The following is a 15,261-nucleotide window of genomic DNA, read 5'->3' as shown; positions in this document are numbered from 1 at the left end:
AAATTAGCCAAAGAGAATATTTTTATCCATGCAGGTGTTATTGTCAACATATTCTAGTCTGGAGACACTGTTGTCTGTTTACGCAGATTGGAACGTCAACAGCAAGCTATCTATTATGACTAGAAAGGCAGCAATAGGTCTCTTTGACCCTGGTCACCACAGTGTTGAGATAGACTGGCACCTACTGTTCCCAACCAAAGCCAAACCACTAATACTGCTGAGGACCTCAAGGCCCACACGTGACCTTGTGTAACCTAATAACATACATGTCTACAGTAACTAATAACTAAAGCTGTCAGACAAATGCAGTGGAGCAACAAGTTCAGTATTTACCTCTGAAATGTAGTGAAGGACAAATATAAAGTTGTATAAAATGGAAATACTCAAGTTCCTCAATTTTGCAGTTAAAAGTGCTCGTGTCCCAACTGAAGATCAACTAGGGGTCCAGCTGTAGCTCGTGTCCCAACTGAAGATCAACTAGGGGTCCAGCTGTAGAAGATCTGATAAACCTGCTAGTAAAGGCTGATACCAGGCCATCCAATGATTTAATAGTAACTAGTAATAGGATTAAAACTGATAGGCAACCAATGCAATGACTTAAAAAGAGTGTGTTATCTGTGTGTGTGTTATCTGTCTGCTCTTTGCCAGTACTCTGCGGTGTGAGGTTTGAGGTAATAAAAGCATGCAGTTAAATAAATCAGAGTAAAAAAAAAACTTAATTGCATTTGACCACCATTTAAATCAAATTAAATCAAATCAGATTTTATTTGTATAGCCCAAAGTCACAAAGTAAATTTGCCTCAGAGGGCTTTACAATCTGTACAGGGAGTGACACCCTCTGTCCTTAGACCCTCGGTTCGAGTGAGGAAAAACTTGCCCACAAAAAAGGTGGAAGAAACCCCAGGAAGAGCCACAGAGGATTATAGGGTGCAGCTGCATCACAGTTGGAACCACACTATAAACTTGTAAGACACACATAGGCCTTGACCCTACTACTACACCTCCTTGCATTGCATATTGCAGCATGTTTGCCCTTTCCTGCACATTTTTTTAATACTCTTTTTATTTTATTTTTTTCAGTTTTATGAGTAAAAACATTTAAAAAAAACAGGACAGACAACAAAACATACAAAACAAAAAAAGTCCCACCCCAAACTAACAGTGAGCACTGCAATATACATCATATATATATAAAATCAGCAAGATGACAGGAGACAGGCAAGTGAATAGCGTGTCTGAAATAAATAGAATGAAACAAAACAAAATAAAAAGGCAGTCAGGCCTCCCCTTCAAGAAAAAGATTATGAGTTATGGTTTCTGTAAGAAGGAATGCACCGGTCCACCCAGACCCTCCAAAACTTGACTGATTTGTGGTTAAGGTCATGAGTCAACTTCTCAATAGGAATAAGAGCAATAGAAATCTGTGTTATCCATAAAAATAAAGGCTCCAGAGAGCATTAACTCACGATTTTGCAGAGGCATCTGCTACATTTCACCTCTTTGGGCACATGGGTCAAATAAAGGCCGGTGGCCATTATTTGGTCAAGTAATGTAAAAAAACGTTTTTATTTATTCATAATTCAAATTTGATATATATTTTACACTGACCTAAATACAGAGCTTATAACAGAATACAGATTGTTTCATGTGTTTTCAGACATTTAACATTTTTCTAATTCCAGCTATGCCGTTCGTATTTTTCATACACAGTCTATGTCACTGAAGTAGCAGACCCAATTGAATAGTTATACAAGTCAACACAACAAACATAATAGGGACCTGGGGAGTTGACCACCTCAGCAACAATCTCCTGCACATTTAAATGAAGTGCACATGTATTGCTCAACACATTATGAGTGTCCTTACTTCAAGGACACCATGTACACTTCCTGTGCAAAAACACTTGTACCCGAAAAGTGATTTTTTTTTTAAAGAAGTATCCTGCTATACTTTAAAGTGCATTTTTTAAATCACTTGAATTCAGTCAAAAATGAAGATGAGACTATTCTTAAACCCAAACTTCCGTTTTTATCCGCTCTTCCTGTTGCAGCCTGTCTGTCTCTCTGTCTTTCTGTCTCTCTGTCTCTCTGTCATGTTGGTCTCTCTCTGTACTTTCGACCCCTCGGCAGAGCCGCACCCTTGTTTATTATAGGCGAGCGGCCTCCCTGTCCACATGACTGACACCCCGCTCGGCCAATCAGATTCCTCTACGGGCCGTGTAGGCGGGTCTTCCTGTACAGTAGCGCAAAGTAGTCCGACATGGCGGTTGTGCCGCTCGCTTGAGAGTGTGGTGAACACGGCGGATAAAGTTCGGATAGTTTCGGTCTAGAGAGTTTGATATATCCAACCCCGCTTCACGGATTAGTGCCTACAAGCTGCAGGGTATCGGCTGCTCGGAAATGAAGGGAAAAGAGCGATCTCCGGTGAAGAAACGCTCCCGGGCGCCAGACGACGGCAGAGACCGAGGAGGAAGCCACCCGAGCGGCAAGAAACCCGGAGCCCTGTCGGCGGTTGGAAGCAACAACGGCAACGGCTCAGCTCAAAGGAGAAGTTTGCACGGCGATAAAAGAGACATAAGGGACTCAGACGGACACAATTCATCCAGTCGAGCCGGTAGCGGTTACGACTACGGGGTTATTTCCGCCAACAAGCCGTACGGTGGCGCTGACATCGCCGCGGAAACATCCAGGTCCGCCGCCGGTTCACGCAGCGACACGCAGCGGCCTCCGTCAAACCCCGAAAGTGAGTACAAGACTCTGAAGATAAGCGAGCTGGGCTCTCAGCTGAACGACGAGGCGATAGAGGACGGGTTGTTTCTCGAGTTTAAGAAGTTTGGGGACGTGAGTGTTAAGATTTGTCGAGAAAACGACGAGAGGGTGGCGTTTGTTAACTTCAGGAGGCCCGACGACGCCCGGGCGGCCAAACACGCCCGCGGGAAGCTGGTGCTCTACAACCGGCCTCTGAAGATCGAGACGGTGTACACGAACAGACGGAGGAGCCGCTCCCCTCTTACTAAAGACAGTTTCCCCGCAGGACAGAGGCACCTCCACTCCCAGAGGCAGCTTTCTCCCACCGGTTTGGGATACAGAGACTACCGGTTACAGCAGCTGGCGCTGGGCCGGCTCCCCCCTCCTCCACCGCCCCACATCAGAGACCTGGAAAGAGACAGAGAGTTTTCAATGTATGATGCCAGGAACAGACCCCCCTTCATCCCTGAGTGTGCTGTTTACCGTGACGAGGACCTAATGACCCCCGAGGACGACCAGAGGGCAAACAGGACTTTGTTTCTGGGCAATCTGGACGTCAGTGTGACAGAGAGCGACCTGAGGAGGGCCTTCGACAGGTTCGGCTTGATCACCGAGGTGGACATAAAGCGGGCGGTGAGAGGCCAGAGCAACACCTACGGGTTCATCAAGTTCGAGAATCTCGACATGGCTCATCGCGCCAAGGTGGCGATGGCGGGCAAAGTGGTGGGACACAACCCGATTAAGATCGGCTATGGCAAACCCACGCCCACCACCAGGCTCTGGGTTGGGGGACTCGGACCCTGGGTTCCAGTAGCGGCGTTGGCCAAAGAGTTTGACCGCTTTGGCACCATTAGGACTATAGACTACAGGAAAGGTGAGGCGTGGGCGTACATCCAGTATGAAAGTTTGGACGCCGCTCAGGCTGCGTGTACTCACATGAGAGGCTTCCCTCTCGGCGGACCTGACCGGAGACTCAGGGTGGACTTTGCCGACACGGAGCACCGCTACCAGCAGCAGCAGTACATGCAGCTCCCGCTCCCCCTGCCGCACTATGATTTAGTTCCTGAGCCCTTTGCCCACCGCCTTAGTGACTCAGTGAGGGTGCGAGACAGGTCCCCACCACTTCCTGCCCGCTTCAGAGACAGAGACTTATACTCAAGCGCCGAATGGTCTGGCTTGGGTGTCCACGACAGGATTCGAGGGGCAGGCTTCGACCCCATAGATCGTCTGGAGAGGCGTCCCCGTGAGAACTGGTCAGTAGAGCGGGACTTCCAAAGCCGAGATCTAAGCCGCAAAAAGAGACATTTGGACGATCATTCCCCTGACATCGTTGACTACGTCGTGCGCCGGCATGGCAGCTCATTAGAGCGCAGCCCTGGGGGGAGCAGCCGAGACGGGGGACGCTACAGTGATCCAGAACGCCTGCCACGCTCCGGCAAAACCTCCCCTGTCAAAGAGCGTCCGGACGCTGCCGCCGGAGACAAGAGAAGAAAAACGCTCAGCCCCGCCGAGCGAGGCTCAGAGAAGGACCGCAAACGCAAAGCCAGTGACTCATCTAAGAGCCCGGCAAAAAAGGAGGATCGTTTAGGACAAGCTACGTCCTCCTCCTCCTCCAAGTCTGGCCAGCCGTCTAAGCCTGCATCTGGAGACCAGAAGCTGAGTCAGGCCTGGCAGGGTGTGCTCCTGCTGAAGAATAGCAGCTTTCCTACGTCACTGCACCTGCTAGAGGGCGACATGGAGGTGGCTACCAGCCTGCTGGTGGAGGGCTCCACAGGTGGTCAAGTGTCCCAGCTGAAGATCAGCCAACGCCTTCGCCTGGACCAGCCCAAGCTGGATGAGGTCTCTCGTCGCATCAAGGCCGCCGGCTCCAGCGGATACGCCATCCTCCTGGCCGTGCCGGGGAAATCCGAGGACGGAGGCGCCCAGGACGCCAGCAACTCCACCGAGCGACCGCTGAAGAACCTGGTGTCCTACCTGAAGCAGAAGGAGGCAGCCGGCATCATCAGCCTCCCCGTGGGGGGCAGCCGTGACAAGGACCACGGAGGAGTCCTTCACGCTTTCCCCCCATGCGAGTTCTCACAGCAGTTCGTGGATGCCTCTGCCAAAGCCTTTGCCAAATCAGAGGACGACTACATGTTGATGGTCATTATCAAAGGAGCGTCATAAAAAAAAAAATATTATTTTTTTTACAAGTGTCTCTTTTCGCACTCATAAACTGTCAAACTGTGAGCTGTAAAAACAGAAGAAACAGTGTAAGAGCGAGCTTCTATGTCATCCAGTTGAAAGTTTATAGAAATGAAATAGATTTTGATAAATTGATCTTAGTTAACAGATAAATGTACTTTACTTGAAGGGTACTTTAAAGTGATTCAGAGCAAGCTGCGGTTCCGTAAATCAGTACTATATGCTGCCTTATCTCATTTCAAAAGAAAACACAGTTCCTTTATGTCCTTTAACGAGAGAAATCTACGATTCAGCCTTCATTTTTTAATCTGTATCAGCAGAGATTTAACTGCTCAGTGTCTGTACAGCTCTGAGCGAATCACACTCGTGTACATAGAAAATGTTCTCTTGATTTCAGGAAATATCTATCCGCTCTAAAGCTTTAGCTCATTAACAGGCAGAGTCCAGATGTGCATCTGTATTATTTTATTTTTTTTTGCTGACCAAGTAAACATTTTGAATACTTCCAATTTGAAAGTTTCATTACAGCCTTTTCTATTCTTGTCAGTTTTTTTTTCAGCCCAGTCCCGCTTAAAAAAAAAAAAAAAATGGACTATTCACTTTTTTTTTTTTTTAGATTTACTTTTGGATATGTTGAACTTCCATACATGCGAGCCTTAAAATTTAATGCTAATGCTCCTTTCTGAGCCACATCTGGAGGTTTTGTGACATGACAAGGTGAAACCGTTTTTTTTTCCCCAGCACTGGTATGTGTTTTGTAAGGGGCGGACACAAGCAGCAAGCGCCTGTACATTATAATGCAGTTCAATATGATAACCTCACACAGAATACTGCCTTTTATAAAGATATAAAGATTTTTTTTGTCAAAATAAGGTCAGAGAGAGACGATCTAAGCTCTGTATTTACCCCGTGCTGTTATATTGAACTGCGTTATGTCTTAAGTGAACGATTAGGGTTGATTAATTTTCATTTTTGGTGACGCTTTTCTTGGATAATTGATTATTTGCTCAACTTAAACGACTGAAAACTGAAAAAAAGTCCATATTTTTAGATGTTTCCCACAGGGTTGCTTTTGTGTCCGTCCCTTTTATGTTGTTTTTTTTTTTTTATCAGCAGCATCATATTCAATTTGGTTGAACAGTGACTCGCACTATAACCCACTAAATACAACAACTACCCCAACAAAGCATGTACTGTTAAAAAAAGAAAAAAGAAAGATGTAACCTATAAATTAAGAGCTATAGATATATATATGTCATACACATCTCTAATAACTGATCCGGAGTCTATAAGTAGAAAATGTTGCTATGCTATCAGTGGACTGTGATTTATAAAAAAAAAAAAAAAACCCTCTGAATGAATCGGAGGACAGAAGGCCGCACACGCCGCCGCCTTCTTCTTGAAAGGACTGTCTGATTATGTTTTTTTTTTTCCTTCATGCTTTTTGATTTGAGTTCTGTGTTTTTCAAATGGAGAGAAAAGAAAATGATTTGTGTACTCAGGATATCTGGAGAGAGAGAAATGGAGAACATCAGTGCTCATGGGCCTAAGAAGTATACCTGTCAGAAAAAAAAAAACACACAAAAGTGCGTCATGCACTTGATTTTGTCTCAATAAATTTACTCTTTCGTGGGAAACACGAGTGCCTCGGAAGACAACTTTTGTGACCTTTTCTGTTCTTGGAATTGTCTATCAAACTCCTAAAAGGCTTTATCACTTTGACAGCAGCAGGAGCCTTCCCGGCAGAAAGGAGAGGAAGTGTGAGAATCTGTGTTTTTCATTTTGTTGATCATCTTTTGTTCAATGACCTCTTTTGTGACCTTCATTCAAATTGAAATTCGGCCATACTAGAATACTCTTTTCCAGTCGGCCCGCAAAAGGCAAGTCTAGAGTCACTGTGTCTCTTCAGATGATGTGGCTTATTCCTCAGTCGCCTCCGGCTTGTATGACCGGAGGTGTGGCTGAGAAACCGGCAGAGTGCTCGTCCGTCTGGTTTGTCATTTTTGGCCACAAGTTGTGCCAAAAATCACCGCATTCCCTCTCCATCTCGACAAGTCTCTCAGCGGAGGCACAGCGGCGTTTGAATTCTGCCTCCGGTCTCTTCTCTCTCTCATCTGGCTCCAGCGGTATTGGTTCAGCGTCTGCAGCAGCAGCTCGAGAAGGAGAGCGGTGTTCATGTTTGTAGTTGCTTGTTGTTCTCTCATTGGAGTTTTAAAGGAAGATCTCTGTGCTTAGGGCCAGACTTCAATCGTGTCTCATCCTGTGTCGGGAGACAGCATCTGCTTTTATTTGCCATAAAATGGAAAGGAAACACAACAGAGGAGAAAGATTGCCTGTACAGGAAATCGTTAGTTGATATGTTGGTCTGATTTACACACTTTTAACAGATTCTGTGCCAAAGTGCATATGAAAACAGAGTTTCCTGCTGTCATTGAGTCACAATCTGCTGCAGGATGTTTATCACCACGACCCCCCTGCTTGTTTCTGCTCATTGCTGCTCCAAACAAAAATGGACCTGAGCAGCTTTCCTGGGTGTCGACACGACGCGACGGCAGCGATGATCGAGGTTTCCTGGAGTTGTAACAGGTTTTAAGTCTCACCCTGGCTGTAGCTGCTCCTGTTCCTCAGGTAAAGTATTAGGATGACCTAAACTACATATGTAGGTACGTATGAAAAATGTTTAAGACGACTACAAACATACTAGACCCTGTTTAAAAGCTGCTCCGAGGGTGAAAAGATAACACAAGCTGACTGTCCCCTTATACCAAACTAATTTGAAGTTGAGGTAGTTTAAAGATGTTGATTTTAAAAACCACGTTTTGATGTTTTAGTCCGTCAAGTTGAGCAAATGGCCTTTAAGTATCTTTCACTTAGTGCTGTGGGGAGTCTGAATATTCACGTTTTGGATTAATTTCTCCTCTCTGGTATATTTTATCAACACTTTTCTCTTTGTCAGATCACAAATAGTTTTGCAGTGTTCGTCCCAGATGCACCATTACTCCATGCAAGAGAAGAAGACGCTACTCAAGCGAGTCTTTAGTCAGTCGTGCAGGAAATACGCAGCATTAATGCTCAAAACATGAAGCTGTTATCAGCACGATATACCTCGAGTTTCAAAGTATTTGAAAGCTCATCGCATAGTTTAAAATCATATAATTTAGTATTGTTGCATTACTGTGTAGGCGGTATTTAATGTAGCTGGTTGAGGTGGAGCTCATTTTTACTGTTTAACGGCCACATGTTATCAGATGATCAAAATGTTTTATATGATCTGAATCTGCAAAGTAAGCAGCAACTAAAGCGGTCAGATAAATGTAGTGGAGCAAAAAGGAAATGCAAAGAAGTTTAAAGAAGCACGAAATGAGATTTGTAAAGTAAATTACACATATTCTTAGATATTTAGTTATGTTACGCCACCGGTCACAGCTGAATGTCACATTGTAAGTTTCAATATGAAACATAGTTCCTGCTTGAGTTACTGATACAGTAAGTTGCAAAAATATGCCAAACATGAGAAAACTGCAAGTGAACAGGAACAAATATTTCTTCAGTTTTATCAAAAGGACATCTACTGTTTTATTTCTTATAATTTCTGATTATTACATAATTTTGTTATCCAACCCATGTAACTTTCTTTATTGATACTAAATTCATAGTTTAAGAGAGGCATTTTCAGTTTATGAGGGGAGCAGGAGTGTTAATTACTCATCATTAAGAGGACACGAGGACAACAACCTGAGCTTATCACAGTAGAATAACCTGTGTTGTTTTTGTATATGAGGAGTACTTCAATTTGACAGTTTCTGACAGTAAGGGAAATGTTTAAATTTAGTTCTACAGTAACCTTTTACACAAATGTGCATTAGGCTCGCCGAAGCTCAAAAACTGAATAGTGAACGACCGACATCTGAGTCGAGGTGACCTAACTGGGCAATAAAAGCCAGTTAATCAATGATACGCTGAATCATACGAGATAGTGAGGTAAAACTTTAGTACCGGATTTTACCGTCAGCACAAATTCAAAGACTATTCATGTGACTCATGTGGCTGTCAGTGAACCACAGTTTTAAATACGACATTTGATACAGAGGATTTGATTGCAGCACCTATAAAACAACCTGAGATCTGCTCAGTGTGCAAGTTTTATTATTGTAATGAGGCGTCTCCTACGGCAGATATATTGCTCTAACTGTAGAGCTAACCCAGTGAGTATGTAATGGTTATCAAAGTATTTCTTTCTTTGTTTTTCACTCATTGACAGTTCGGTAACTAACATTTTTTATTCATAATTAAAATGTTGAGTGTTTCAGGTCGTCACTTCATTATGGAGGCAAAAAAGAGGAAGGAAACTTTCTCCTGGTAACCTGCTGCTGAGTGACTGAACAGTTGTCGCACTTTCATCAGACGAGAGAAACTCCCTCGGTGAGTACAATCTAACTCGCACTTCTCATATTTATAGCGTCTGCTGTTTATATTTGTCATGTGAATGGCTTTTGATTTTAAATAAAGATTTGAAATAGATTCTGATGTCGTGTCTTTTTTTTTTTTTTAAACATTACACCCATCCTGTTTCAGTGACGATGTGAGTATTTGTAGATTTTGAAATGTCTGTTCTGGTTTTTAGACTCTCAGTCCTGTAGAGGGCAGAGTTGTGATATTAAAGAGAACAGACGACGTGCTTAAAGAGAAATGATACAGTATCAGTATTTCTGTAATTTAATAAGCTTATCTTGTTGATATATGTTTGATTTATAATGAGACACTAAACTGATTTCACACTAATGTCAATAACATTAGGTTTACAGGCATTTATTCTTTATCTTATGAACACCATTAATCATTCTTACCTCGCCTGAAACAATCCCCAATGTGAAAAGGGTTTTTACCTCACAGATCGTCCAGCCCTGCAGACAGCAGACTGTTATTCAGAACAGCGGGACCTTTTTAAAGTTGCTATATTCAGACACATTTTTGTTTTTTGTTCCCCGTAAGTACACAGGGCGGAAGAGAGAAGTCAACAGAGACTCGTTCAGAGCACTGTTTGGGAAAGCTCAAACTTAATAGCAATTTATTTTCAAGAAACTGATTTCTGTCTTTGAATAAAGAACTGAGCAAACTTACATTATATTCATAAGGTTAATAAGAGTGACGTTAGGTTCAGGGAAGCATACTCGATTCCCATTGTTTCCTTTATCTCAGTTCACTCGCTTGATACTCAGCAAAGTGATTTCATATCAGTCAGCTGTACGTGTTACAGTAAAAAGGAGGAGTTTGGATTAGTTTCGATCTCTGCGTATAAAATCTGCATCTGCTCTTGAGTGTGAGTATGTCTTTATGGGGCCACTTTGGAAATAATGAAGCCTGCCTTTGTGCTTTTGGCCTTTCTGGCTGTTTCTCAGCGTCTTCTCAGGTAAGATATGAAACAAACTTACGATTTAAATTAATATACACTCTTCAACATGCAGAGTGTGGTTGCTGAAGCGTCACAGCTACTTCAAACATTAATATGTTAACCAGATCACTTTTATGTAACTGTGTTTATGTTTATTATGTAAATGTTTACATCTGGCGATCGGTTTGATTAAAACAGAGCTTCATATTTCTATGACAATGTTTACTGTTCTGCTTTCAGAGAGGCTGATGTATAAATAAACGAGTCTGAAATAAACTTATGTCACTGGAAACCAACTCATTTGATCACATATTAATTAATGTATGAAGTAACTGCATTGACATGATCTAATTAAAGTGATCGTAGTGAATCATTTATTTGTGGTGAGCAACAGGAATTTATGATACATCCTGTATTAATTAACACATTAAATCATGCACTAAAGCATTACTTAAATATATGATTTCTACCCTTATTGTAAAGTATTGCAAACAACTTAAATAGAATAAAAATGAGATCCAATTTATTTTATTTTAAAGAATGAAATCCTGCAAATTTACACAGGGAGTTTAAGTCTAGAGGTAAAATGAATCTGCAAAAACATCTGTCTCAAAAAAATGATTTGATATTAGATCCAGATTGTGCTTTTTCTTGACATTTTCCAGAACTAGAGTTATCCTCATCTTGACCTAAATTGTATTCCCTGAGTAGATGTCTTCAAAAGAGTTCAACAAAACTGTGAAGGAGATTTTATTTACGAGAGCAAGAAAACCTTTTCACAAACAGACGTGTTAAAAACTCAGTAGAAAGTAGAAAACCTGCCTCACAACAACATTCACTGTGTTCAGAATTTACTGTGATATTGGAGTGATTCTACAAAGGTGAAAATAATTGAGCATCAAGCATTGAATTAGATTTTTGATCCATAAATGCTGAATTAGTGATCTAACTGAGTGAATTTACGTGTATGCAGGAAGCACTTTGATAGTGTTAGTCACAGCCCGACTACTGGAGAGGCTTAAAATGGTCAGTATGTTGTTTGTTCATGTTAAGAGCCTTGAGAAGTTAATTTCAACTTATGCATTAAACAAAGCGAGGCTCAGCACGCAGAGCAGGTTTCTACTAATTTTAGGATTGGTAGATTGATCCCTACCTCCCACTGTCCTTAAGATGACACACTGGTGAATTGTAAAGTGCTCCGGACAAAAGTCAAACCATTTACGATGAAACGCTCTCTGAGTCCAGTTCTTGACCATTCCTAGCACAGAACACGATAGTTTATCTTTCCTAAATCACTCCCAGGCTGAAACTCCTTTTTAGGAAAAGTTATGAGGGCTGACATTCTCAGAAATGTTTCAGAGTGTGCTTTCAGATCAGCTGAAGGAGTACAGGAGGAAGTTTCCATACAACCCTGCAGAAAAGTTTATTCCCAGAAATGAGCAGAGCGTGGTGCCCATGACCTATGACCTAAATGTGAGTAGCACATACATGAACTAAGTCATTAATCTCATCCTGGGCAAAGATAACATACTATGGAGTGACAGTCCTTTAAAGTCCTCTTTGACACGGGCTCCTCTGACCTGTGGGCTCCCTCCACACGTTGCAACAGCTCTTCTTGTGGTAAGTGTAATAATAAAGCTTCATAATAATAAAGGTTCACTTTAAGGATAATTTAATATGGTGACAATCCAATATATGTAACAGACCACCAATAGATTTATTGACAGTCATTTGTTGTGGCATAAATACCAAACGCTTGCTTGTTCTTTTCTTTTAAATATGAGGATTTGATACTTTCCACTGTCATACATTTGAATATGTCACCTTAGCCTGAAATATTTACTATTTTTAAGACGATTACTATATTTCTGCATTGAGAGCATGTGCATATTCTTAAGTTTTAAAACAAATATTGATGAAATTTACTTTGTCTTTGTTTTGTCTGAGATCCTACATTACGTCTGTCTGTCTGTCTGTCTGTCTGTCTGTCTGTCTGTCTGTCTGTCACTAGAGGATCATGTAAAATTCAACAGCTCAGCATCGTCTACTTTTCAGGCCGGTGCAGAGCCTACATCTCATACAGCAGTGGATTTGTAGCAGGGAGCACCGGATATGACGGCATAAAGGCGAGGATGAAACATTAATATTGCTTTTCAGACAAGCTGCTGAACAGTGGTGCAAAGTAACTAAGTACTTTTACTTAGGAACAATTTTGATGTACTTTACTTATTTCCATTTTATACTTCTTTATAAGAGGAAAATATTACTTTTATCTTGTCTTCACTACATTTATTTGACGGCTACAATTACTAGTTATTTTACAGATTAATATTTTACATTTTAAAAAGCACATCATAAGCTTACCTTTTCCATCATAAGGCTTTTGCCTTTTGATCCACTCTGGTCACATTTAATTTGAGATCACCAGTTACTATAAACTTCTCACATTGTTTCATCAAAGTAAATCAGAACATGTAATGTAATGATGCACAAATCTGATGTTTAATATTTCAGATCAGTGACCTCTTTGTTCAGCACCAGATCTTTGGCCTCACTGAAATAGATGCAGTGGGGTCTGTACTGTGAGATGGGGTTCTTGGTCTGGCCTTCCCTAGCATGTCACTTGAAGGAGGCACACTTATATTTGACAACCTGTGGAACGAGGGCCAAATCCCCCAGAACATGTTCTCCATGTACCTGAGCAGGTGAGGTCTTATTTGAGTCACAAACAGAGAAACAAAACTGAAAATCCAATGCAAGTGAGTGAATAAATACTTATTCTCACTGTCTGCTTACAGTTCTTTAGAGGGCTGTATGTTAATTCTGGGGGGAACGGATCCCTCATACTACACTGGAAACATAAACTGGATTCCCCTGTATCACTCCGCTAATTTTTGAAACATCCATATAAGAAAGGTAGTCTAAAAAATAAAATACATGTTATCTTTTAAACAATAGCACCTAATTTCTTCTACTCATTGCCTATGATGTACATAACGGATGCTCTTGTGTTGATACCCCCTTTAATGTTGCAGCATCACCATCAATGGGAACACTGTTGCATGCTTTGCAAGTTGTGAAGCGATAGTGGACTCTGGTACTCTGTAATAATCGGCTCCAGCAAAGATATTAACAACATCAGTGGTTGGTTGGGAGCTATTCCCAATCAGTATGGTGATGTGAGTGTTTTACTTTATAATGAATATAATGTTATATAATATGTTTAGTGAACTGTCTCTCTGTCTCTCAGGTTACTGTGGGTTGTACAAGCGCAGATCTTTTGCCAGACATCGTGTTCAACATACACGGCTACAGCTTTGCTCTTCCTCCGTCAGCCTATATCCTGAAGGTTTGTGTGATATATGGTACTGCTTTATTAAAATCTGATATATTAAGCCATAAATGATTTTAAGTAATTGTTAGGAGTAATGTTTTCTTTATGAAGCATTAATAATTCATTGATATGAGCGTTTAGGTTGTAGAAATTATTCTGAGTGATGTATATGCTCCTCCAGTATAACTTGCATTGATTTATCAGGAACATCCCTACAATGAACAATTCAACCAGTTATCTTCTAATAACGAGCTGCAGAGCATCAAAATCAAAGTTTTTAATATTTACAACTCCAGACCTGATGACTAATTATGCAGTGATTATACTTTGATAAATCCATAACCCTTTAATTATCAAGGTAGAGTTATGGTGTGGATGTTCTGGAAGTGGTTGAGTGAAGGGTATTATTGATGAATTAAAGACAGGAACCGGCCAGAAGGGATTTTCCACAACCTGACAATGCAAAAGTTGTTTTTAGAAATGCCTTGAGTGATTTCTGGCTTAATAAACTAGAGCTATATTCCAGTACGTTGACACATAGAAAAAAAAAAATCAATAGATGTCAGTCTGTTTGAATACAGGATGATAAAGACCCACCAAAAATGTACATTAAATCCAACCTTTTATAAACATATTATTATAATTAATGTTGTGTTGTGTTATACTGACATGTGTGACTACACCCTTTCTGTCAGTCAGGTTAAGCTGAATAACAGAAACACCTCTCTGCATGACACACTACAGTTCAACGACATCCTCCAAAATGATCCTGAGTTTAAAACAAACGCCAAAACAACTTTCAAAAAACTCTAACTTTAACCTTCATGAAGGTCTGATTTACTGCAGGATTGTTGTGCAACATAAATAATTCATAGTATTAATAAAAGCATGACCTGCAACACGTAAACTCTTTGTGTACACAAGTCAATAGTACCCTGTTCTGTGAGGATAAGGTCATATGTTCATATGTTGCAGTATTTATATAACCATACATACAACCACTATATAACCTTGGGTGTTTAAGCTGCTCTGCTGCCTTCAGTCATGTTGCCTGTCGTTTCTCCTCAGTCTGCCACCGAATGCAGGACCGGGTTTGCGGTCTCAGGTGGTACCTGGATCCAGGGCGAGGTCTTCATGCGGCAGTTCTACACTGTCTTTCTTTGACATGAGCAACAACATGGTGGGCTTTGCTCAGGCTGTGTGAAGAAGCTGGGTTCGGTTTTATAGTATTCGTTAGAGGTTCTAGTCTGTGTCACTATAACAGATATTTAGAAAGTAAATGACTCTATTTTGACTAATAAATCAATGCCCTTTTAGACATTAATGTCAGTGTGTCTTCCTATAACACTCACCCCTGTAAAACTCTGTTGTGGAATTGTGTTTTTATGGCCACTAGATGGCAGAGGACTCACTGAGCTGCACAGTCAGTCACTTCGCCATTCATGTGATTCTCCTGGGAGGGGCCTGAGGAGAGGATGAGTCATCTTACTTAGAATTCAGTCTCTAAAACACAGAAGCAACTGCCAGTCATTCATCGTCAACAGGCGCTGGCTTACATTCATGCCATCTGCGTCTGTGATGTTGAGTGAGCTGAGATTTCCTTA

The 15,261-nt window shown here is 41.4% G+C and overlaps 2 pseudogenes; both read left to right on the top strand.

Annotated features, from left to right (window-relative positions):
- The first annotated feature begins 2,201 nt into the window (after positions 1-2,201).
- On the top strand, positions 2,202-7,312 carry LOC104928119 (RNA-binding protein 15 pseudogene; annotated as a pseudogene).
- A 2,222-nt stretch (positions 7,313-9,534) lies between these two features.
- On the top strand, positions 9,535-14,953 carry LOC104928133 (pepsin A-like; annotated as a pseudogene).
- Positions 14,954-15,261: the final 308 nt, after the last annotated feature.

Source organism: Larimichthys crocea, chromosome VI (assembly GCF_000972845.2).
Source record: "Larimichthys crocea isolate SSNF chromosome VI, L_crocea_2.0, whole genome shotgun sequence".
Classification (NCBI taxonomy): Eukaryota; Metazoa; Chordata; class Actinopteri; family Sciaenidae; genus Larimichthys; species Larimichthys crocea.
Note: the sequence above shows the minus strand (reverse complement) of the source record. Positions and strands in the feature narration are given on the sequence as shown.